This window comes from Zonotrichia leucophrys, chromosome 12, assembly GCF_028769735.1.
Source record: "Zonotrichia leucophrys gambelii isolate GWCS_2022_RI chromosome 12, RI_Zleu_2.0, whole genome shotgun sequence".
Classification (NCBI taxonomy): Eukaryota; Metazoa; Chordata; class Aves; order Passeriformes; family Passerellidae; genus Zonotrichia; species Zonotrichia leucophrys.
Genome location: NC_088182.1, coordinates 9,333,075 through 9,359,842, shown reverse-complemented (window position 1 = coordinate 9,359,842; position 26,768 = coordinate 9,333,075). Strand labels below are relative to the sequence as shown.

At 43.7% G+C, this 26,768-nt stretch overlaps 1 protein-coding gene across 4 annotated transcripts in view; it reads right to left on the bottom strand.

Moving 5' to 3' along the window:
- GRIP2 (glutamate receptor interacting protein 2) overlaps nt 1-26,768 on the bottom strand; it is a 250,762-nt gene that overhangs the window by 172,794 nt on the left and 51,200 nt on the right. The window lies entirely within an intron of this gene.

Sequence of the window (26,768 nt, the reverse complement as noted above, 5' to 3'; positions counted from 1 at the left end):
GTAACTGCAGACTGTGCCCTGGCAATGCAGCCTTTTCCCCGTCCTATCAAGGTGCCTTATATTTGATATGCTGAAATCACAAGACATCATTGCCTCTAGAACTGACAGGAGAGCAGTCTTCACAGTCCATTTAACCTCTCTATTCAAATGGCAAATCGATTTTTCGTGACGCAGACATCTGTCCCAGTAGGGACTAAACCAACACTCACCAAATTATTCTTCCCAGATTACAGAGGAGCTATCAGATAGTAAAGACTTCTCTGACAGTGACTCAAGCTTTATTTGAATCACTGCTGGAAAGATGATTCGTGAGACAAATGTGAGAAAAATTATCCCCTTGTGAAGCGCAGAGCACACAAAATGTCTTGTTCCCAGGGCACAGGGAACATCTGTGAACCTTCTGGGAGCTGAAGTGCTGCTCAGGCACACTTACATCATTCCTGGAGTTTACTCCCAGTATCCAAAGATCTGGGACCATCAGGGTGTTGAAATCACGTGGGAGGTTCACTCAGGCTCACAGAACTCAGCACAGAACAGAATTTCATCCTTGCTGCACCTGGAGAATGACAGCTAAAGCAAGATTTCCCGTGGAGTATATATTTGATCAGATCTACATTAAAAACATCTCTGTTCAGAAAGAACAAATAGCCTCATGCCCACTGGCTGAACAAGCATGGTTCTCACATTGCAATACTCTGTGGTAGCCAACACAAAGAAATCAAGTCTCCCACAAAGACTCATCTTCCCAAGAGAAGCTTGCCCAGGACTTTTCACTACTCAGAGCTCCTCAGCTGCCAAAAGCCTCAGAACAACCTTCTCCAAGCACTTCCAGCACCAACAGCAAGGCATACACATGGGCATCAAGCACACAAATGCACTGAGCAGTTTCTGGACTCCTTATCCAATGTGGGACATAGTCAGGATGACCAGAAAAAGTCAGACCAAGCTGCAACCTCCTCCAGCACCTTAAAAATCTCACTGGTGCCTAAGGTAGGCACAGTGCCTTTTAGTCACACACAGTTTGGAGGAAAAGCCTCTTACCCTGACAAGCATCTCAGCCAGAATTTTTAACTGCTTGCCCTCTGTAAAAAGTCCAGATTTATCTAAATTATTTCCCTTACATAGAACAAGTCAAAACAAACCAAAAGAGCACCTGCACTTTGAAAGGACTACAAAAAATTTGCCCAGATTCAATACTTTTAACAATAGGAAGAACTTCATGGCACCTTAACTACTTAAACCACCAATCACCCACCAAAGAGCAGCAACTTCAGTCTCATTTTAGACAGAAGGCTGAGGCATAACTTCATGCCACAGCACAGGAGAGAGGGGCAATCCTTTAGCAGGCAGTGCCAAGAGCAGAAAACTACCACGATCCTTCAGAGTGTCCTCTGTGCAAAGGGCACCCACTAAAATTGAGGAGCTGTGCATGGCCTAGGTGGGAAGGGAGGGCTATTTAAACAGAGTGGCTGCATTTATGTCCTTCCTGCATTTGATTAGGATTTTAAAATTATGAAAGGGAAGGCATGAGAAAGAAATGGTTGCAGGAGCTTGAACACAAGAAGAGGTGAGAGCTCAGACCTGCTTGGGCAGCCAGTGTTCCCACCCCTGCACGCTGCTGCTGCTCACCCAGGGCTGAAAGTGCCTCCAGCACTTTCCTACAGTCACTTTCCTGCCTCAGAATCAGAAATTACCACTGAGTCACTCATGTGCAGTGACTAGAGGAGATAATTCTGCAGTTTGAAGAAAAGCAGGCTGGTCTGTCTGCTCACAGTGGAGAGAAGAAATAATCTACAAGCAAATGTCTGCATAAATGTGTCCATATTTTTAACTTCTGCTTTAACTATAAAACTGGTTTTCTGTCATTCTTCTAGTTCTTCCCTATTAATTCTTTATTCTCTGCAGCAGCACCTTTCTCTACTCTATCTTTAATTTATCTTCACAGCATTCCCAAGGGAATGCTGTTACCTGCCATCCTTATGTCAAAAAAAGGTAATGAAGCACAGATGGTATGATCTGGTTTCAGACCTACAAGTTCACACATCTTGCTTGCATGTCCCCAGAGATGCAGCCCCAGCCAGGAACCAACTCTGGGAGCAAAATCTCAGATGGGGCTGATGCTTCTCTTGGTGATTTGTCCAGGGTCTGAGGGAACTTGTGATAAAGGATAGAATTAAATCAAAATCTCTCAAATACCAACCAAGAAATGCCTCTAACAGACCCATCTTTTTATTATATTGCATACAGTTGCTGCTTATTTAATGTAACAGTGACCACTAGTGTCCTCTTGGCTCCTGATACTGCAGGTTGCACTAACTGAACCAGGACCCAGCTTGATCCTGCACTACCCCTCAGAAATCAAATACCTCCTGGTGGAAAATCTCATGTTTTACCACTGCACACAGCTGTGCTGGTACTGGAGCCTCCTGGATATGTTTTTATAGTGTCAGGTGATGTTAATTTTGCTCAGAGCACAGTCCTGCCTGCAAAGGGAAGGTAGAGCAGAATTCATCAAGTCCCACTTAACTGAGACAACTTGTGCTGTTTCATTTCTGAGAGGGTTCAGCCAAAATCAGTCAGCAGCATCATGATTGTTGAGCCACACTGTCATTTGTCACCCAGCAGATATAAAATTTCATGGGCTACTTTTTCCTTTCTCCTCTCCTTCTTCTAATTTAAGCTTTTAAATAACAGAAATATTAGTATCAGCTAAATATTTGGTAACAGGACTTCACTGGTAGGCAGAGAGACATCACAAATATGACCCAAAACTGTCCCTTACCATTGTTTTCACTATTGTTGGAAGAAAATGTCAGACAGTCAAATGTCAAAGGTCTACATCAAGAGAGATAATGACAGTAATTCAGTAATCTCTGAAAAGCAACACATCCCAAAAGCTGTTATTTTGACATTATTTTCCCTCCCCTGGAAGCTTAAATGTCTCAAACAGAGGAGGTCTTAGAAGACTGCAGCACCTATTTTGAACTGAAAGCAATGGCACAGGATTTACAGAAATAGTCTACAGACAAGGGTATTGCTTGCTTTTTTGCTGCTGTTTCCCATCATATGCTCTTGAAGGACAAAAATAGAACTAGATTTAAGGACAAAAATTACACTGATACTTCTGACACTGAGGCAAACACTTCCCTCCAGTGGAGCAATACAGGATTGCTCCTTTTTTGTCATAAACCCTTCTCTGGCTATTTTAGCTCAAACCATGCATGCTGGCTTTTCTGGTGAAGGTGGAATCTCACTTGGGCTGGAAGAAGGAGCTACAAAAGAATTAGGAGTGTCTAATTACTGAAAGGGGAAAGCAGTCACAGGTTTATTTCACAAATTAAAACACAAAAATAAAAAGCCAGCTAACTAATCCAAGAACTTTATTAAAACTTCACTGTAATAAATGTAGTAACTTCAACCAGTGTCCTTCAGTTTGTACTGGACGACATTTGCCCACTTTCAGGCTGAAAACAGAGCATGTCTAGCCAAAATATTCAGAAACAGCTCTTCGTCTTTCAGTTTTGCTTTTCTGTCTTCTAAGTGCTCTACTTCAGAAATTGAGGTGCAGATACCAAAAGTCCAGTAGAGACAGCTGCTCTGCAGTGTTTTTATCCAATGAAAAGGAGTGTACCCTCCTTAAGAAGTCTCCTTTCACGTTGATTCCCAAGGAAACAGCCAGTTCAGAAACCACAGCCCACTCCTAACACAGAGTGTGCAGTCCTCAACTGAGTTCAAAAACAGCTGGAGTGTTAAAACAGGGAAAAGATTAAATGAGAGGTAATTTCACTTTTTCCTGAAATTATTTCTACTTTCAATCAAAATTTCAAGGAGACAAAAGTGTGAACAGCACTGACTGTTGGTAAAAATGGGTAAGACCTTTGGTGCAGATTCTATTCTGGCTTATGTTAAATGCATAAACTCCTGTGGAGTTCAAGCACCATGAATAAATGTATAAATCCTCAGTGTAGGAAACATAGATCTAACATTTCCAGAGAAACCATATTCCCCCACCAAGTTTTGAACTCCAGATGTCACCAAGGACCCCTACACATTGCTATGCCCATTCCCTGATGCACCATCAGCTCAACTGCTTCCCCTAGGATTAGTCCTTAGGAGTTCCTAAGTAAATTCTGTAATGTCACAATTACAGAAGCGGTCCAGGCCCATCCCCTACTGCTTATTCTTCTTGATCATTCCCCTGGCTGTCAGCAGCATCCTATTATTGTCAGAACAACTGGGACATCAACAAAGGATTCATTGTGGCTTCAGGTGGGAAAGAGAAGATGAACTATTACTTGAGACATGCTTTACGTACAGTCTGACTAAACTCAGTCTGGCAACACAAAGGCAAGGCTTTGCATCTCACTACTAGTGCCTCACAAGGCCCACTGCTCCTCAAGAAAATAATGAGCTTTTTTCATTTACTTTAAGTCATTATTAAGCATATTTTAACGTTTAGGAAGTTTTGTGGTCTCCTTTTATGGTGATTAGATTTGGTTACAGCTAGTCTAGCATTGCAGAAAGAAAAACAGGGTTAAATGTGGAAACTCAAAAGAGCTTCCAAAATCTCAAGACAATGATCATCACTGACTTTAGAGGAAAGTGAGGAAATGCAGGGCTGTCCTTGGGCCAGACATCACTACAAAACTAGAGGATGATGATTTCCATTTCCACTAGAAACATGATCAATTCCCAGCTGCTGTCCTCCACACAGAGGCCCCTGGGGAAAAGGGATGATTTCCCAATGGACCATGCTGTGCTGGCAGCCCATGTATCTATGTCACCTGTCCCAGAAATTGCATGTAGGTTCAGGTGCCCCATGGTGATGCAAAGTCATTATCACAAGAGGCTGGACGTCCAGACACTCTTAGAAACCTGCTCTGCAAAGGAAATGCCAGATGAAGCAGCAGCCCTGAACTTCTCTCCCAGGGCAGGTTATGCCACAGCCTCGCTGCTACATCGTTATGGATTTTGCAGCCAGTGTAGCCTCTAAGCAAAGGTGCCCTTTGCTTGTATAAACTAATTGAGCACATGTGTGCTTGACATTTCACATGGCATTACCACCCTATTCCCCATTCCCAGTGATGGTGTGAAAGGGCAATCAATGCAGGCAAGGAGTGGGAAGTGCTGTATCCAATAGGTTAGGCCTCTCAGCTGCCAAAATGTGCTTTGCCATATCAAGTGATAGTGAGCTAAACCAAGTTAACAAGCTGTTATAAGAATGAACTGATATCTCTGCTGCCTACGTCCTTTTAAATAAAAAAAGCTTCCTAAGTATGAAAACACAAAATGATGACATTTCAGGTATGACCTCCATGAAACACCAAGTAAAGAAGCTCTGAATACCTCTCAGGAATTTTTAATGGCCACACATTGTAAAAAGTGTCTGGGAGAGAAGCTGTGTTCATTTTAGTGACTAATGATCTAATAACAAACAAAAATTTGACTTACTTGGGTTGGTAGGTTCTCACATACTGACACCACACTGTGCTCCTGAGAGCACCATTGGTTTAGTCAAGGACCAGCAGCATGAAGGCTGTGATAAGAATACAAAGCATTGCTAGTCATGATGTCTCCTATATCAAGCATTAAACTGATATCCCAGCACTGCTTCTAGGCCCCCAGTCTCTAGACATGTCAGTCTGAGTGAGCTTTGCCAGCTTCTTGCCTGATCAGAGGATGTGGATTTGAGCTTTGAACCATTCTGAGCTTGGATCCTTGCTGCTCAGGAGCTGCTTTTCTCCTGAGCAATAACAGAGCTCTTGAGACCAGTTTGAGATCTCAGCACCCCCTTCACCAGTTCAGGAAGCACTGGGAGATAGAGCAGTGCCAGCAAGTGGACTGCAGCTTGTGGGTGCCTCTCTTAGATTTTCAGAGCAGAAAAGCCCTTACTCCTGCATTGAACAACTCAGTCCCCACCTTGTTGAGACTGGAACTCACACTGCATCACTACAGTTGCCACCTCCAGTTCCTGCAGTGCTTCCCATCCAATACTGACCACGTCTGATAGGCCATCACATCCCTGTTCTACTCTAAAACAAAACTCCAACAGCCACAGCATTTCTTGCCTTTTTCCCTTTCTAATGATTCTCTCATCCTATTTGCTCCATTTAAAGTCTCAGCATGATTTTTCCTGAACTGACAGCATGCAAAACAGCTAAGGCTGGTCATTGGGGTGGAGGGGGAAAGGGAACTCAAATAACTTCCTTTCTGCTTCATGCAACATTACCAAACATCATGTTTAAAAAAAAAATCAGAACCATGCTGGCTTTGGCTTTAATATACAGAGTAAAAAAGCCAACCTACTCCCCCACAGCTCCAAGACACCAGCCCCATGGCACCAATGAGCTTGGATAACAAGGCCTGTAATTTTGCCTTAAACTAGCTGGATGTTTCTTTGAAGTTCAAAACTAGCTTATGACTATTGGTTTTCTTGTTGATGTTTGTGCTTTGTCAGTCTTCCTCTGTATTCCCTGTGACTATCTAGGAAAGGAAGTGCAAATTTACAGAGTACAATCTCCCGAACTAATCCTCCGCTGCTCGTCAGGATCGGTTTTCCACTCCCCTTTTCCTCCCTAGCTGCCAAGTCGTAAACCCAATCATCCATGCAAGGACAGCTCCGCCACGTGGCACTGCAGGGCTGTTCAGAGAGGTCAGCAGCCAGAGATGTTACACAGCTGTGGGCTGAATGTCACACACACAAAAAAATCAGTAATAGTGAACTGAAATGACCAAATCCTCCTGGCAGAGCTAAAAGTAGCAACAGATTAGAGCTCACATACTTTACCTATCTTCAAAGAACACGCTGGCTGTTGGAGCAAAGCCATCTTTTGCTCCTCTGTGAGGAGGATGGGACATCCACGGAGGCGACAAAGAGATGCAAAGGTCCTCACTACTGGGGCTGGTTACTCCACTGTTAAAATCCAACACCATCAATGAGCAACCAGGCTGCTACACAGCATGCCATGAGCTCAGAGAACACATCACCTCAGCTTCTCAAGAGCATGACATCTCTGTGTCATGGAAACTGTTGTCACATTCATGTCCTTTCCTCAACTCACCTCCTCCTTGCAAAAAGGGGATGATAATATTTTGCTTTTGCTACTTTTAAAAATATGGACTTGGAAGGACAGACAAGAGGAGTTGAATTCTGTGCTGCTGGGTTACTCCAGAGGCTGCACAACTAAGTGAGCTGGAAGGACAGCCCTTAGTTGGGGAGAGAAAGGGGAAAATTCATAAAGCACAACACTGACACCAGCCTGCAGCAATGTAAGCACAGTGGCAAAGCTCTTAGCAAGCTCTTTCTTCTGTCATGGAGGCAAATGCAGCCCCTCTTAGAGAAAAGGGTATAAAATTATCTAGAGTTTGAGAAACAAATAGAAAAAAACACTCCTTCCTTTCTTTGCAAATTCTGTGATGGCAGCTGCAGGCTATGGAAATACAAACTGTCTGTTAAAGGAAAAGCCAGTAATGGCGAGATGACAATTTGCCACAGTTTCCAAAGCCTGCAGGGATGATGTTTTGTGTTAGGTGATGCACAGGAACAAGGAGACAATGACAGAGGCAGAAAACAATCTAATCCAGCTATCCTAAATCTCCAGTGCAAGAGTCAAAGCAATTACTTCCACAGCTTCACAAACCTTTGCACCTTTATGTTAATGCATTAGACTTTGTCATATTAATTGTACCTTTTTTCCCCTGAGAAAAAATATACATATAAATATATATATACACACATGTACATACACAGAGTTATTTGTTTAGAGAGGAGGAAATGAAACTGCATTCTTATGTACTTTTACTCTTCATCTTTTTGTTCCACTACTCCTTGTATCTTTTTCTTTAACCAAAAATGCTCCTGCATTGACATTTCCTACTCCATATACCCTCTTCCCTCCAGAGGCACATAAGAGACACAACTGTTTCTATTATTTTCACAAATGCCTTGTAGATTTATGGTAGATGATGCCAAAACACATCCTAAAAGCAGAATCTACACTTGTATCCATCATGGGGAAAATGAGGCATGGGAGAAGACTTGTCCAAGGAGGCTCAAGAAACCAGTGACAGTCTCTGCTTTCAGCACACAGTAGCACAAACATCCCAGTTAGTTTGAAAGCATCCTTATAAATAGGATAGAAATCATCACCAATGAGTGGATATAAGTGCCAGAGATCCAACTTAACAGCTTTATAAATTTTAAAATGTTATCAGTCCTTGAGGCCTTTCCAGCCTTTTCCTTCCATCTTCTGCTTTCCAGCTCTGTGCTACTGGAGCAGATAAAACCAAGCTGCTCCCACAGCACTCATCTGCCTCAGAATGCAGTTTTGTACTCCACCAAAATATGATGCACATAACTAAAAGCAGTGCAGTCACCACAGTTAAGATTTGCTACAACTTCCCATGGTTTTACTGATCTCATGCACTCTTCTCACCCACCACAGATAGGAGCAAAGACATCCCCAGTGTGAGCAGGGAGTGATATCCCAGCCAGCCAGAGGAGTGCAGGAGCTCCACACCTCCCCATGATATCCAGATCCTCTGCTCTGCAGGCTCAGCTACATCAGCCCTCAGCAACTGCTGATCAGCCTCAAGTCCATTCTCCTCTTCCTACACACTCCTATTTCCTTAACAAAATTCTCACCCTTTCCCCCTCTTGTCCTCAAGTACAGCAATGCTCTCAGCACTGGATTTTCCCAGTTCCTTATCTGAACCATCTTCCTCTTCCTCCCTGTCCTTTCTTCAAACTTTGTTTTTTCCCACAGTACCAGCTCTGATGCTTGAGTTTTACAGGTGTGAACACTGAGGCAAAAGCAAATTTTATACTCAGACACTCAAATATTTGCAGGCTACACATTTCCAGCCATCCATCTGCAAACAATATGTGCAAATACACTGCTCCAAATTCACGCTGCTGTGGTCACATATGGGGAAAGCGCAGCATCGCCAGCTGATGTACACAGTGAGTTGCCACAACATGAATTGCAAACAGCTTGAAGGAATTGTTCAATTAACAGCTTCAGGCCAAGAACTACAGACTGAAAAAAGGTTGCTATTAAATGTAACCACTGAATAAATATGTGAATGTTGCTATTTCTTTGCAGAGGGGAAAAAAAAACAGAAGGAAAAGCTTGGAATAAATTCTGCACTGTAATTATTTCCTCCCTTTCTCCTCCCTCATCTTATCTCCTGTCCCTTGCTGAGACACACAATTTGTGGTTTTGGTCCCTTCGCCCCTCCAGAGTTCTCCCAAACTCCTAAAATTCATTTCTTGCTGAACATCTACAACACAATTTTGTTTAGGGAACATCACAGAAGTTGAACCGAGCCATCTGCTTCCTAAGAGAAAAAATTTATTTCTTTTATGCTTCTGCCTATGGTTTGTGGGTCACCAAATTGAGATTATTCAGGCACAAAAGCATGTAAGGATTTGTTATTTTTAGAAGAACACACAGATCTCTTTTTTAGGATAATTAACAAGCTAATATTAAAACAAACAAACAGAAGGAACAACCAAAGTCCAGCTGCAAGCTTCTGTGCTGATGGAGATACTCCTCCAAGAGGGCTGTCCTTGCTCAGAAATTCTGATAGCACTCCTGTTTATCACTGTGGGTGCTGTGCAGCCAGTGGGGCTTGGAGCATCACTGGGCATGGTGTAACCTGCACCACCTGCAGCTGCATTCTCCTGTGTCTCTGCTGAAGGGGAGGAGCATGAGTGGAACACAATCACATGAAATGTTGATCTGTCCAGGAGTCTCAGACCTTGAAAGGATCACTCATGCAACCAATTATCCAAAACACTGAAAAACAGTCCAGTCAGTGTCCACGCTACAGTCTGCGCAACACCCATACCCTTCACAGGGAGGAATATGGGCCTGTCCATCAAAATATCTGTTAGGGGCTAAAGCAGGATATGAAACACAAGAGCTCATGCATTTGGGGCTTTTCTCCTTTGACAGAGACAGGTTTTTCATCCAATTCCTTATACCTCCATTAGGAAAATGAGAGCAAGTCCCCAGGATCTGTCTCTGTTGCTCTGCAGTAAGTGCCACCTTTGGGCTCCCCAGCAACAGCTCTGAGTGTCCCCATGCTCAGCTACAAATCCAGGTCCTTAGAAGCCAGGACCACTGAGCAAAACCAGGACAAGTAGCCACAAGCCTTCAGCTCAAAGGGAGCAAGGAGACAGTCTGTGAAGTTGCTGCATGACCAGCACAAATAGCTGAAAATCCTCTGCTAAGCTTTTCCCACAAGACTCAAGCTTTGGTAAAGGCACCCACAAGCCTTGTGCTGAGAGCTGCTGTGGGGCAAAGGCTCACCCAAGGCTTGGCCCCTACAACCAGACACCAGCTGGGAGATGGCGCTTTCTGTTCCCGTTTCCCAAAAGGATATTCAATGTGCTGGAAAGCTTTATTTTTCACAACAGAGCCAGAAATAAAAGCACGGGAGCGAGACAGGCTCCTGCTCAGACCTCCCCTCCTGGATGCAGCTGTCAGGAAGCATCAGAGCAGTTGGGCGTCGAGGCCGGCGGCGCCTCCCCGTGTGTCCCTGCACGTGGGGAGGGACCCCGAGCGCCACTGCCGCAGAGCTGGGCCTGAAAAGTCACCCTCACAGGCAAGGAAGGATAAACCCCAATTCAGCATCCAAATAACAGAAAGGAGGAAAGAGAAAAAATACACAGAAGAGGGAAAAAAGCAAAGAACAAAGCAGAGCAGCATTCAGTGTTTCTGTGCAATTGTCTCAAACGGAACAAGGATGGGTAACACACTGTAAATAAGTAACAAAACATGATCTCTACATCAATGGTTCATAAGGGAGGGAGACTTTTGCACACAAGTGTGTGCACACATATGAAGGTGACCACACACAGAGATCCTTGGGGACAGAGCCCAACCTCAGCTCTGTCAGTAAATAAAAGGTATGTTTGCAAATATAGAGAGCTGGCAGAATGTGGCCCAGAAAGACCACAAGACTCAGCTGAACAGAGTTGCCCTTTTACTTTGTACACACAGGCATGTACTAGCTCATGAAAATAAATACAAACCAAAGCAATTCTTCAAACATAAGGATGAGTCCCCAATAATTTTCTAGAGCTAGAAGTTCTGCTGAAAATTACAATCAGATATCATCATGCAGTAGCACAGCTTGAAAACCTACAGCAAAGACCAGGGGCACAAAACACATTTAATAAAATTCAAAATGCTCTTACAGTGTTTTGAAAAGCAGTGATTCTCTTACAGTCATCTGAAAACATTCATGGCTAGTCAAGCTCAAATTACTTCAATTAACATTTTGTTCACCCCCTAATGAGTGATAAATAGTAATTAATGAGTTCCACTCCATGTATTACCATTTTTCCCCCTCCTTATTATTATTTATATGTTTGCCCATATAAGCCAGCTAACTAAGCACTAGTAAAGGACATGACTCCTTCAGCTGATAGGTGGAAAGTAGTAAAATATTAATGTGTATTAGCACCCTAATCAAAAGAGAGATGGTAAAGCGCTCATATCCAGGAATTAGCTGTTTCACAGGGGTTATCCAGCAGCTGTACAAATCAGGAGATCCATCTTTTGTGTGCACGTGTAATGTACTGTACAAAGGAACTATGTTATTCTGCATCTCTTCCTTGTATACTTTGCCTGGAGCAGCCGGCAGTGGGGCACAGCAGTGGGCTTGTGCTTGTTACCTCCAGGATCCTGTCCCATGAGCTGACCCAGTGGCTGTCCATCCCCATCCCTCTATGTACTTCAGTGAATCCATCCCTGATCTCCTTTCAAGCTGAATTGCATACTGCAGAAATATTTAATGACAGGAGAAGGAGGGAAAGAAAATTCAATAAGATATAAGCTCAGGGGCTCAAACTTTGAGAAGATCCTCATCAATAATAATCTCACAACTCACCTTCTTTAACATCATCCTGACAGCACATTCTGGACACAAACACCTTGGTGTGTACCTGTGTTCCCTTGAGCATCCCTGGCCAAAGGCTCCGGGACAGACAAAACATTAGACAAAGGACAGCCTAGAGTACAACCCTGCTCTGCTTGGGCAGAGCCAGAGGAGCAAGCCAAAGGACGTCTTCAGCCCTGCAAAGCTGAAAAGCCATGTTTGGGTAGGAGTGCTACTGCCTCCAGGCAAGGTGGGCTCAAGGCTCCCAGGATCACATAAAAACAAACACACTGAGGCAGGGCATGCAACAAATATAATTGAACAGTTGACCAAGGACTCAAAACCTCTGCAAGGGTCTTTCTCCAAAAGCCTCCTTGATAAAGGCTGTAATAGGTCATGTATGTCCAACACTAAAATCTCCCTACTTTCACATGCTACTTCCTCCAGCTTGCATTCCATTCAGACCCTCAGCCCTGACATAAAACACATATATTCTGATTTTATACTATTACAGTGGCAGTGTGAAAGCTTTCAAGCCATTAAATCTGCCCTGCTGATCTCTATCATTTTATATACTATACCATGCTAACGACTGGATAGCAATGTCACGTTAGCTGGGCAATTTGCATTTTTCCTTCCCAGCACATACACATCATGCAGACCCCACAAGCCTGCAGAAGGAAGGTGGTAGGATGCTCTGCCCCAAAAATAACCCCATGCAATGGATTCTTGCATCTGCAACAAGACAGACTGAAACCAAAGGCAAGAAAATCAGAGGAAAAGCAATCAAGGAATGCAACAGATTATGTGACTTTTCTGTGATGATATGTTTGAAGAGTCTTCATTCTTGGAAGACATGTAGATTCTTGATTTTGCTTTTTGATTTGTCCTCACATTTGAAGTGTGTCCAAGGTTCAAGTACCATCTTCTCCATTAAGCAAGCTCATCTTCACCATCATCTCTCTGCCCAGCTCCCTGCTTTGCAAGAAGGCATTTGGAAGCAAGACAGGCAGGCCATGTCCTGCAAAAGGGTCTTTTCCCTACCCCCTATTAACGGTAAGCAAGGCCCTGGTGCACAGAGTAAGGCTGTCATCTAGTGGCAAGCAAGCAGCCCACAATTAAATCTCATTAAGAGACCAGCAAACCCTGAGCTGTGCAATGTTATCAAAGTCCATGAGCTCTTTACCATCCTCACCTCTCTCCTCTCCCTGGAGACCAGTGCATGGCAAAGACAGTAAGTCTCTATGGCATCCCTTCTGCAAAGAGAATTAATCTTTTAGTACTGTCTGATAGTGAAAATTTATACTCATCTCCAAATTTTTCAATGCCCTTGAAAACCACCAGCTGCCACACAAAGCTTTGTTTTGTACTTAAAGCTACTTTTCTCCCTCTGTGGAGGCACAAACTGCCAATCCAGCCAAGAGCATCCTAGGTCAGTTATTTGCAAAATAACCAAAAAAAAAAGGAAAGAGGTAATTTTTCCTCATCCCAGCCCCTGCTCACCCCACAGGCAATACTCCAGTCATTAAATCAGTGTCTGGAGCTGTATCTTTGTGCAGTAATAACTCCTCACTTGGAGCAACAGCCAGCACTCACTCGGCAAACCCCAGTGCTTCCAAATTCACACCAGCTGCATTAGACACTGCTGCTGCTCCTCAGGTCAACTTCTCAGAGAGGATGTTTTCCTAGCAGTAATTCTTTGTCACTGTTTCCTGTCCCTGGCACAGGCAAATTACCACTGCCTTAAGTATGGGAAGGACATTCGACATCCTCTCCTATTTTATACAGTCAGATAGGTCTAGAAGCACTCCAAAATCATCTGATTACCCTTGCAGGTCATACAATCATTTCAGGATTTCACACAGCTGGTGTGGATTTTTGCACAGCCTTTTTCTAAACATTCAATTCAAAAAACTGATTATGTGCAAGCCTAAAGTTGTTTTGCTTTGCTGAAGGGTACCAAGTGCAGTCTCCCTGCATGCTCCCCACTCAGATATCCAGCCTAGCAACATTTTTAAGGCTGGACAAAAATTTTCAAGCAGAACTAATTTTTTCCCCCCCAAAATAGAGAGATTTTCCTCCCTCCTCCAAAAAAAAAAATCTTCCACCCACAAGCAAAAAACTTTGCATTCAGGCTCATGAAAGCAAAGCAAAAAAGAAGTAGACCAGTTCTGTGTAAAATACCAACCAATCCATATCTCCCTGATCTACCACTGTCATTCTCTTTTGGAAGAGAATTACAATCCAGCTCCAGTCATTTTGTCCCTGTCAGGTCAAATTGGATCAGTTCAATGAGTGCTGCTTTTATTTGCAGTCATGTTTGAAACAGATAAATCAGGCCAGGCATCAATGGAAAAATCCCAATAAAGTGAGTGTCTCAGAAGAAAAGTGTGTGTTATTACAGGGCAGCAGCATTTGAACAGATTAGCAGGTTTATTGCTTCTTACACAGAACAGTGGATGTGTGTTCACTGAAGTGGGAGCAGTGTGGTGTCCTCTTAGCCTCAGGAGGGAGGGCTCTTCAGTTCTCCACCAGGAATCCTGAGCAGCAATGACTGCAGGAAGAGTTTGCCAGTCCCACTGCAGGGCACAAGTCAGCAAGCCATCAGATCTTCACAAGGCAGCAAATAACATTTAACTCTATTCTTGAACCATCTGCACACTCCTGGACCTTACAGGACACATTAGAGTCCATAACACACAATCAGAGCAAGGGCCAGTGTGGTCCCTGCCCTCCTGGCAAAGCTCAGCTCCTACCAATTACTGGATGCTTCTCTTCAGAGCCAGGAACAATCCCAACAGATAATGTGGAAGCATGCCAAAACAGAGACTCCAACTATCTTCAACAATCAGCAGGGCATTCCATGACCTCAAGCTACCCCCCACAAGAAGACTAACTCTGCTTTCACACTTGCCCAACTGGATCTTGAGGGACTGCACCTCTGTGGAAAGCACACTGGACATTAAGAAGCAAGGTCCCTGTGGCTCTGCGTGGGAATAAGAACTGCTTCCACTTGAGTATTGCAGTTTGCTTATCAAATATCTTCTTTTCCCTAGGCATTCTGACCTCAAAAAAATTAGGAGAAAAAAATCATACAGTTAAAAGAACATTTTTCTGGAGAACATAATTTTCCTGGTGACTCAATCTGTGAAGTTCAATAGTGTCCTACACCACAGACTGGAATGTTTTGTAGATTTTCGCCTCAGTGTTTCAAGTGATAGATTTATCTGCTTTTTCTCCTAGGACAGGAAAGTCACATCAGGCTCTCAGTGCTCTGACTGCAGAGCTGTTGGTGGTCACTCACTAGAGGCTGATCTTCCCTCTACGATAGGCAAAACCACTTATGAGGTGATTCTAAAGACCTCTGCAGCTCCATAAAGAAACAGTTTTCAAGCTCCTCCAGACATCACCTGATCAGCTAAACCATGAGTCCAGAGAGCTCTGGTAGATCATCTCCTGTGTGCAATTCCAGCATTAAAAACAAAAACACATTTCCTAACCCAATGTGACTGGAGCAGGCCAAGCTACACGCTATTTCTGGAAACATGCCTTGAGCAACACTTTCATTAATCTACAGCTGTTTGAGCAAATTATTAAGGCTACAAAGCTACAGATCTTTTCCCTTTAAATCAGACATAATTGTAACTGAATATTTCTTATGGGCTTTGAAAGTATGCTCCTGTAGCAGGAAATGTGTAACAGCCACTGAAAGTAAAATTTATGGCTGGATTTTAAACATAAGTAAACAATGCAGGCATCCTACGTGCAAATATAACTGAAGCATCAGCCTTAGACACTCAGCAGATGGTCTTCTCCATACCTTTGCACTTAAACACCTGCAGCACAGCATTCCAGCCAGCTCTAAATCCCACCAGGCTCACCTCCAGGTTCTTCCCTTGAACCAAACATGCTGATGTTGATTTCCATGAGAGGATGCACCAAGCAACCAAACAACCCCTATTTCTGGGAGTTGCTTCATACCAAACATTGTTTTGTCTTTTCCAGGCACAGTAAAAAAGAAAAAGACTCCTCAGGGCAAAAAATATCCCTTATTACATTTTAATGTAGCACTTGGCACCATGAAGACTTAGTCTGAAACTTCTGGGCACTTCAGCTATGAAGAGACTAGAGATTCCTTTACAGTGGCAGGAGGCTTTCCAGGGAGCTGATAACAGGTGGCACTTGGGCAACCCAGAAACCTACCCAAAAGCAGAAAGCCTCTAACAACCAGTTCCTGAAGAGTAAGGAAGCCCTACAATTCCCCCTGGCTCTGAAGCATCCTGCACCACTCCAATCTTTGGGGCTGACCACTGTTCTGGTAAGCCTCATACCACTTGCTTCCCAGGAGAAGTTTGAGGTTTAGGAACGACCCCAGGTCCATGCTGCAGATCCTTCAGCCCTTGTACCTCTTCCACAATGCACCTACTATCAACACCATCCAAGTCCTGTCATCCTACACTACCTGTGTTTCACTCAGAGGAAGACTCCTCCTTCCTCCTGTATCACACACCCCTTCCAACATCATCCCCCTTTCTTCTCCTGCTTCACACCCATTTTTTGCTTGCCTAGGGTGCCTTTAATCTCTCCCACACAATGTCACACACAGGCAGCAATCCTTGCTCTTCCATATCAAACACTGTGGGCGTAATCCACATCCTGTGCTCCACATTTCTGCAGAGCTGCTGTCTTCCTCCTGCACCCATCCTGTCCCTCTCCTCCCACAGTCACACAGTCAGAGATGCTCCTGCTGAAGGCTTGGACAGACTGGCACACCACTTGGACAGGCACATGGGATATCTCCCCTTTCCTGCACACTTACTACAGATCACTGCAAGTACTCATTTAGCTTATGCTAAATTCACTGACAGCCCGTCCCAAAGAAAGCTGGGGCTTCCTGGGACCTGCATTAGCAAAAATAAAATAAAATTAACAAAATGTCATTTTCAAAAGCACCATGAACATTTCCTTGAGGTCCCATATTAGCTGCTCGTTGCTGTGGCTGCTGCTCCACAGAAGCCCTCAAAGCTGCTCCCTCTCTTCCCCACCAGCAATGCCTGGGAGCAACATGGCATCAATAGGATTTCTGTGGGGGTGAATATGCTTTCTCATCTCTTTTTATCTTTTATTCCCTTAGTCCTTGCTCCATCAGAAGTTTTTCCTCTTATGGCATTTCAGTTCAGCTGAAAAGCTGCACATCATCCCAGCCAGTGATCAATAGAGCTGCACCCCAGCCCTCCCACAGCACTGCTCACACAGGGGCTGGAGACACACAGTGAGACACCCACCAAGGGCTGACAGGACTTGGATGGTGTGGGTACAATTCTCTCCCTGCTCTTTTGCAAACCCAGATGACTAATGGAGTATATTACATTCTCAGCAAGTGCTTTGTGCTTTCTGTGTCCTATCTCATCCAACTGCTTGCTGCTTAATGAACTGGATGAAAAATATGTCATTGGAGACCTTGATCCAAGCTTCACTAAATTTGGTGAAGTCATATCAGCAGAGGTTTTGGCCAAAAGCTAGTAAATATCCTAATAATCCAGAAAAACAAGGTATTTATTCTGATTCCAGGCATGGTATCTTAAATCCAGATTGTTTCCAATTCATTAAATCAGTAAAGTGGAGGGGAAAAAGCTCTTAGTGTTTCCTACAGTCAGTCTCAGGCAGGGGACAACTTTTGTCCCTTTCAAAAGGAAGAGTATTCTCTACCTTACTAACCCTTTGAGCTGCCCAGTGTCCCTGGTTATGGTGTGGACAAACACACTCAAGTTCTCAAGCCTTGTGCATTCCCAGCAGGAGGACAGTCCATCACTCTGATCACCTGGTGGTCACTGCTGAAAAGAAAGTCTGAACCTAAGACGCCTGACACCACTAGAACTATTCCCTTGATATCCCAGTTCAAAAATCTCTCTCACATTTGACCCTTTGTGACTGAAACAAGATGCATGAGGCCAAGGGGAACCCACATAACTTCTGTTTTCATTACCACCCCACCCAGCTGGGCTCAAATCTTGCATTTCCCCAGCCAGGTCATGCAGTTCTACAAAGCAAAGGATTTAGGGCTTCCAATAATGTCTCACATTCCCTCAGCCTCCTGATTGAGTGACCTACTTGTCCCCAGAGGTGCTCAGCAAGGCCAAAACTGGCATCATACCATTAAATTAGTTCCAGTTGAGTTGAGGCTTTCACTGGTATGCCACTGTGAGCTGTGATCATGGAGACAAGGTTGGTAGGATCAAGTGAATATCCTCAGTCAGGTCCCAGACTCTTGTCACCTGTTCTTCCCCTAGACAGGCACAGACAAAGGCCAAATTTTTCTGAAGCACCTTGCTGGAGGAGCAGGAACTTGCTTGACAAATGGTTATTCCACACATGATTAATAACATTGTTTGGCACCTGGATGCTCTGAATGAGGAAAACAAGTAGCAATTAGAAGCTAATGAAACCCTTTAAGATGAGGAAGAATGAAGATGTGAACAGAATCTCCTCTCAGGTAGGTACCACACAGGAAATCATTAATACAACCTACTTAGATATAAAGGTTTTTCCACTGCTCCTCCCTCCCCATTGCTGGCTGCTGCTGGTGAGAAGATTGGCTACAAGACTCCTCTATAGCCCAGGCAGAGCTGAGAGAACTTCTCATTATCCTGAACTTTTACCCTCAAACCCTTCAGCATTGCAAATGAGAGACACAACCCTTAAAGATTCATTCATTGCTTTGCTTTCTTAAAAAATAAAAATAAATTACTAGAAAGTTTATTAGCAAATTTGTACCACCAGGGACTGAATGGACACACAAGTAATCAAAAACCAACTCCAGGACTTTGACCTTCACCTCAGTTGTCCTCCTTTTCCTCTTCCATCTCCCTCCTACTCCCTCCCACTCCACTGATAGCTGCACTAAACATCAAGCAAGAAGAAAAATTAAAATTCTAAGTAGCTTGCCAGTCTCAGCAGTAGTTTCTTCACTGTAAGATTCTGAGTATAAAACTACAGCCTACTCCTCTCCATGATTCTATATGCTGCCTCCAACACACTTCCTATCCTCCTCCACCAGTGACTCCACCATCCCTCCTTCCTGGGAACCCCCTCACAGCTCCCCAGCTACTGTTTAAAACCAACACTTCATGGGTGGTACCAGACATGACTTGCAGACTCTCCCCAAGCTGCGCTTGAGGCTGTGTGGGCTCCAAACACATCTCCTTGCTGCAATGTGGCCCATGAATAAACCAAACAGGACTGACAGTGCTGCTGGGTGAACCCTGAGCGCCCCTCAGAGGGCTCTGCTCCAACCCTTCATCACTCCTGCCCTTCATCATTCCTCCCTTCCCACTGGGGGAGTGAGGGGTTAAGGCAGCATCTTCTCCAGTGAAGCAAAAGACACCTTTTATTTTTATTTTTTTTTTCTGATAGGATTACCATCTGCTAATGATGTACCATTGTTTCAGACAAATTCTGCCAGCTTTTTGAAAATGCTATTTTCATCCTTCCTGAGCCTGTACATGCAGCTTTGAAATTGCATGCATGGCTAAACAGAACCCACTTTCATCCACGTTGGAAGAAAAAGGAGATGCCTGCCTTCCTCAGTGCACTGCCTTTTTCAAACTTAATTTCTCTTTCTAGCACATTTCTTGAAAACCTGACATATCCTCTACATGTTCCTAATAGACAGGAACTTTATATGTCCCAGGGACATGTTCTTCCAATTTCTGAAGTATAATCATCAGCAGAGATGTTCTCTAAAACACATCAGACAGGCACAACATACTGTCCACTCTGCTTCTATGAATTACACACTCTCTGGGGAATGGTACTTAATCTATTTCATTTCACTAGGACAGTAGGATCACAACTAAGCAGACCCAGATACATTACCAATATTATTAGTGAAAAAGTATTAATATTTAACATGGCTATTAGTGCCACCTGCTTTATTGCAGCCTCTAAACCTGGCTGCATTTGAAGAACACATCAGAACCCCACTGTCACAATTCTGAAGAAGTCATCAAAAGCTTGCCACAAAAAAGAGCAGAGAGGTTTTGTTTGCTTAATTAAAATTGGCTTCATAATGAAAATTATCATGGTTCATCTCAAATAGCAATTAAGAAAGCAGGATGTGACTGCTGGCTTTGCTCAAAACAAGAGCTAAGCCTTTTCTGGACTCCAGCAAATCCAAATAATGATGACTTAGCCCAGTATGGAGGAACAACAGCCCAGCACTGTCAGTCTAATTTTATCCCAAGTCACACCACATGTACATTTCCTCTTTGGTCCAAATTTTGTGCATACACATGGATAGTGCCTTTGCAAAGGAGATGACAGAAAAATTTTGAAAATGTGATCCTATCGTAGAGGAGAGTTTCAAAACCACTGGTAAACAAAAAGAGAAACACTTTTTTCCTTTTAATTCCTTCATTTTTGATCCTGGGTTTTGAGTTTTTAACAGCCCAGGGAATGATGTCAGACAGAAGGACTGAGGGCAGGAGTCTGGCACTCCACATTCATTCACTAGCAAGAGCATTGGCCTGAGCCAAGGTAATCACCAAAGCCACTCTGAGGCTCCTGAGCTAAGCTGATTTATACCAGGTAAAATCCAGCCATGGGCACTTACACACATGTCCATGCAATTATACTTCCCTCTGCTCAGCCTCTGAGGGGACCTACTGGGAATGCTCATCTCCTGGAAACAGTGCCCTCAGTGATCCTTTCAGCACAGCTCAATCCATGATATGTTCAATGTGATCCACTCAATGAGGCTCAAGAGGCATTTTCCTCAATTTACTGGACTCTATGTTGTGCTGAGAGCACTTTATCTTCCATTATAAGACTCTGTATTTTGCTGCTTAAATGTCCACCAAATTTGAATGGATTGGGATGACATTCTCTGTGTCAGGTGTTTGTCTCAGACTACACTGGCACATATAAATCTGTGCATAGATACAATGTGGGAGGAAGGGTGAGATTTCATGTGAAGCACTTCAGCTGTTTCCCAGGCCAGTGATGGAAGGGCTGATCTCAACCACCCCCAAAATCCCCTTGCCAACCCAAACAGCTCCATTCTCCTGACATACCCTCAAACTTCAATTTTGCACATGGTCATTTTGGGTCACTTTACTCTCTGACTGTCACATGTTGTAGTGCAACATTTTGCACACTGTCCATACAGAGCATTCTCCCTGCCCCAAGAACAAATTTGGCTAGCTGTAATTTTTAGGGTGCAACTGAGATCTTTGTTTCCATCAGCAATGGAAAGCAAGAACAATTCAGTGGATCTACATATCATTCCCCATGACCCCGCTGAAACATGAAAGTGTTACATTTGTGGCACAAGCTTGGTAAGAGATCACAGGTCTTTGTTGAGGATGGGAAGGAAGGACAGCACAGAGTCATAAAACACTTTGATAAAGCCTGATGTTAATACAATTGCCCTGTAAACTTTTAGCAAGGACTTATAATCTTTTCCACGGCATCATAACACCCTTTCTCATCTTCCTTTCACGCAGCCACCAGGACACGTGGCAGCACCTCCCAGACTCTGGTTATTACTTTCATTACTTCAAAGTGCAGTCCTAATAAGAAAATGTTTGCTCCCACCTCACTTATCTTTGCTCCATTCTGTGTGTTTATGCATGGGAACAGGGTAGCAGCAGATTTCAGACACGGATATTGAGAAGAGATAAGATAAATTTCTTAAAGAAACAGAAAAAAAGCAGGCGATAGCTTTTGACGTAATTAGATTGGAAGTCAAAATCTTGAGCTTTGAAATGCCCTGGGTACAGAAGCAGCTGCTCACATGGGTCTGGAGGTTCAGGAGCTGAACCTGATGCAGGGATGTAGCCAATGGTAAATGGAAGGGGACAGAGCTCAGCCCTCTCCCATTCCAGGCCAGGTAAAGGTTGTCTCTGCAGAGCACCGCAGAGGTGGGCACATTTGCCCTGCCACTGCTGCATCAATGGCCACAGGGTGCCTGGTGTCACCACCCCATGTTCCTGGCAGGGCTGGCCTGTGCCCCACCCTCCTCAGCACAGTACATACCCAGTGCCAAGGTGATTCATGAGATTCATTATTGAATCTTAGTGCCTTGATTTCAGATGCTCCACCAACAGACAAAAGCAGCCATAAAACACACCAAATGTGACCATACATTACATTAGGAAAAAATATCCAACAGTCAGAAAATGACCAATATAAAACATCCAGAAACCAAGATGCAAACAGCAAACAGAAAGAATAGCTTAATGCAAACTGAAGTAGACTCCCCATAGACTACAGAAGGCAATGAAAGAAATAAAAAGGAGACTCAGTCTGGCATTGAATAATATTTTCTCCTTTTGAGCTGCTGCTGACCTTTCCCCCCTCAAATTTCAATCAAATATTCAGTGGCACTGCCTTCAGTGCAAATAACCAACAGGCAACTTAAGAAGTGTGGCATAGTTCTGTTTTATTGCTTATATAAAATCTCACTATTTCAAAAATCTGTAACTTACTGGACATGTTAGAACTTGCCAGTCTTATGATACTGTGTCATAGAAAAGTACATCCCAGTTAGTAGAAGAGAAACAAAATGCACATTCTTTCTGCAGTCTCTGATAGGTTGGTGAAAAGAATTTTCTGAGAGAATTAAATAATTTCTACACAACAGGGAACAGAAAAGACTTTCAGCTCTATTATGTTTTCACTGTTTGCCTCTCTCAGTAGCACTGCACACAGTCAGATGAAAAAAAATCATTTTTGTTAAGGACCCTTTACCTCCCAAGGCTTTCAATCAAGAACTGTGAGGTTGACATCAGATTAAACTGAAATAGCTTATAAGTGCTCAGGTTAAGTCAAAGAAGGTCAGATGTACTGGACTAATTCTCAGGTCAGTGAAAACACACAGTAAAATTAAAGGAAAATATGAAAATAATTAATTGATCTCTCTCTTGATTTAACAAAGGGGGGAAAGAGCATCTGCACACATGCTCTGACTTTAGGAAAGCTCATAACTCATCTCAGCTTCAGAGTGCCTGCACCAAGGGATCACCCTAGCCTGTCATTCCATGTAAGCCTTCCTACCTTCCCATTGTGGGATATCAGCAGTACCAGCTGCAAATCTCCCTTCCTATGCTGTCTATACAACACCTCTTTCCTGGGTCAGTGCTTCCAGGTCTTTATTCTATTTCTTCAAAAATACCCAATGTTAACCATATCAGGCAGAAGTCTCACAAATTTAAAGGAAAGCACCTCATGTTCTTCATCTTCCCTTCCTATGTCAAAAATATAATGTGACAAATGGAAGTCATTGGATAACATTTTTCAGACCCTTCAAAATCCTCATGAGAAATTCATCCATCACTCACTTGAAAAGACCAAAACAGAAAGAGTCTGAAACTAAGCAGCAGCACAAGGGAATCCTGTCAGCTCTCCCAAACACCACAGGCTGGCAGCTCAAGGATGGCCCCCCAGGTGATGCCAGACACCAGCTATGTGTCTGAGGCCCTCTCACCCCTGCAGGTCTGCCCCTGACACTCAGCAGGGCAGCAAGAGTCCAGAGCAGGGCAGGGGCTCACCAGCTCAGCAAGCACGTGTGGACATTAGGAAAGGTCACACGTTTCATTAAGGGACTGTCAAAATCTGTGTCAAGCCTCTCCTCCACTCCCTGCAGATCTGTTAGAGAGGGTCACACTTTGCAGTTAATTGCGCTGGGCCTGAGGCAATGCTTGAGAGGCTCTGCCTCCCTCTCACGCCATCCCAAGAGGTCTGAGCCCAGAGCCCTTTGAGCAGAACTGAGCTGGAACTGCAGCTGTGCTTCCATGGCAGATCCTCTTCACATCCATCACCAGGCTCTATTCAGAACACATTGATAAATCAGTGACAGAGTAGGATTTAGCTCATGGTCTGGACATTGACCGTGAGCTAAATGGTTCCAACAGCTCATCTGAGATCTGTTCAATCTTTGCTCTACCCAGTGCAAGGTTAAACAAGTGACCTGCCTCTGTCCTCTGATTCCTTGGGAATCTTACAGAGGATAACCCTTTGTCTAGCACTGACATCCTATTCCCACTGCTTAGCCTCTCCCCACGAAAAGACCAGGAGAGACTGAACAGAGGTAACCAATAAAAAGAACCACAGGCACTGAGCAGCTGCATTGAGCAGCTCATGTCTCAGCTGCCCATTGAATTATATCTGGAAATAAATGTGAGGGACTCTGAGCACAACAGTCCTCAAACAGGTGGAAGGTTGCCCTACCCCTGTTCCACTCCTTCAGCCACAAAAAAAATTTGCAGCTGGGTTGCTCCCGTAAAGGGTAAAAGAGATTGAAACCCACTGGCAAGACATCCCAATACTCTCTTTGACTACAGCTAAATATAAAAGTCTATTTCCATAAATTTTATGGACACACAAAATCAAAAATCTAAATAGTACAAGGAGATGAAGGATTCAGCAGCATCTTGCACTTACAGCTACCCTATCCCTCCACCTCAGCAACAAAACTCTGCAGATCCAACGAAAAACACTGTTTTAGGAGAATATGGTCTTTGTTGATGATATACTTTGAATATTCTCTTCATTAAAAATAAAATATAGTAAGCTTCCATATTAAGAGCAGCAGTAAAGGAATCTCCCACCACTAATCCTCAAAGTAATTTTGCAATACGTATTTTTAACTGGTTTTTTAAATCATTATTGTTTTTCTTTTTGCAAGGATTAAATCTTCAATTAAGTGCTGTTTTTTATGGGTAAAATAATTGCATCATTATTATTTCCACCTAAATATGATGTTCTTGCACTGCTTCAGGGCAGCTCTAGTTTTCTTCTATCTTCTTTCAGGGACAGAGCAACCTCACAGGTAGGACCTGCACTGTTGAACGTTGCACCAAGGCAGGGCTTTGCTTCCTTCCTCTGGTTTTCCTTTACTTTTCAGCAGAATTGCCTATTAAAAAAAACTCATCTTTCTTATTATTTTTGCCTGTTCGCATAAAGAGTGAGTTTCTCTAGACACTGATAAGGAACAACTAGAAAAAGGATAATCATATTCTACTATAAAATCAAAGCCTGGAATGTTTGATATTTTCCACAGATTTCCTAAAAACAGGAATGAGCAACAAAAATGTCTTCCAGCAAAATAGGAAAACTGAAATAGCAAGTATTTTCAGTAATGTTTTTCTTCCTTTGAAAAACCATTTCTCCTAGAAAACAAATTTTGATGAAAATGCTTTAACGAGACACATGGCCTTTCTATGAGATAGAAGCCATGCAGTACATGAAAGACTGATTCCTGGCTTTCTCACTGGGGCTTTCTACAATTTTATTTTGCTTTCATTTCAAACAAAGGTCAACATAAAGAGAAAAATATTGGAGCTGCTCTCTGCATGTGGGAAAATGAAAAAGGAAAAAGCACAACTGTCAAGGTTCTGGCAGAACAATCAATGAATTAAACACTGTTTCTGTGTCTGACTAGCACCTACCAGTCTTGGTCTGCAATCTGGTCTCCTGTGGGATACACACAAAATTATACAAGTAATAATATCCCTGCTGTAACAGCCCAAATCCTTTACTTCTGAGTCTCTCTTGCAGATGAGTGGTCACCAACGCAGTGTCAGCTGCTGACAACACAATCCCGACATCTGCCACTGGGATGTCCCATCCTGGACATGCCCAAGCTACCAGCATCGGGAAAGCCAAAGTGTGGGCAGTACTGGCCAAGGGAGCTGCTTTCCTCAGCTGCCAGCCAGGGGCAGAGGCAATCCCACAACCCTGGAGGAATTGGGAGATCTCAGCTCAACATCATCCTCACCCTCATTCTGCCAAGGCATCCCTGTTCAAGACAACATCCCACCACCAGCACGTGGAGGGCTTGCAGGGGTTCGCATTTTGAGTGACAAGCAGACAGATTTGATTCACCCCCAGTCAACTAAAATTTCTGTCTAACACTGAAAAATCTTTAAATGAAAACAGCAGCAGCAGCAGGCCAGCCCCACTGAGATGGCTTGAACTGTCACGTGTGCCGCTTTAATGAGCAGAGAAGCAAAGAGTTGAGGTGGCAAAGTTTGGAAGACAGACATGCCTCTTACATAAGCTCTGCTTTAGACAAAATCCAATAATTAATTTCCACCCAGCAAACAGAACTCTTTGCAATTCCATCCCACATAAGGTCAATACTACTTTCCATTTAATTTCCTCTGTGTCCAGGATGTCCCTCACTTTCTTCAGGCCACAGTTAATTACTGTAATACATTCCCTAGTTCTGCAGTTTTGATTTTTTTTCCAGCCACAACAAATCACAGCAAGTGCAATGCAAGCAGATCCCTCAGGTCCAGTTCTCAAACACCAGCTTTTAAGATGTGTCAAAACTGTCTGGGAAAGTTTCCAAGCACTGTACTGGGGCCTTTACCTGCTCTTTAACCAAGGAGATGCAGCTCCTCCATTGCTAGTTTTCCCAGAGCCATAAATTCCCCGCCAGATAAAGCACAGGCAGCAGGCACAGCTGGGGACATGGGATGCATGTCCAGCAAATTAGGTGAGGAGCCCACTAATTTCCTTCCAGCAGCACAGTCAGGTCATGATGAATCTTCTTCCTTTTAGTACCCAATAACACTTGAGCACAAGGGACACGAGTGGTCCAGCTGGGTCTGCAGCACCTTTGGCACCCATCTGCACTGCTCAAGCTCCTGAGTTCCACAGAGGCTCTCTGCAGTCATAACCCCCTCAGGGAGGGTGCTGAGGCACCATAGCTTTGCCACTACTACAGCATTTTATCTCCTCCAGCTCAGCTTAGCCCTGGTTTCCCAGGTCCCCAAGAACTGGCAACTCAGCTCTGCCTGTAGCAGCTCCAGGGAGGATTAACCCTTCCAAGACTGACCCCTGCTGTCCCCTACTGCCCTTACAGCACCTCAGCC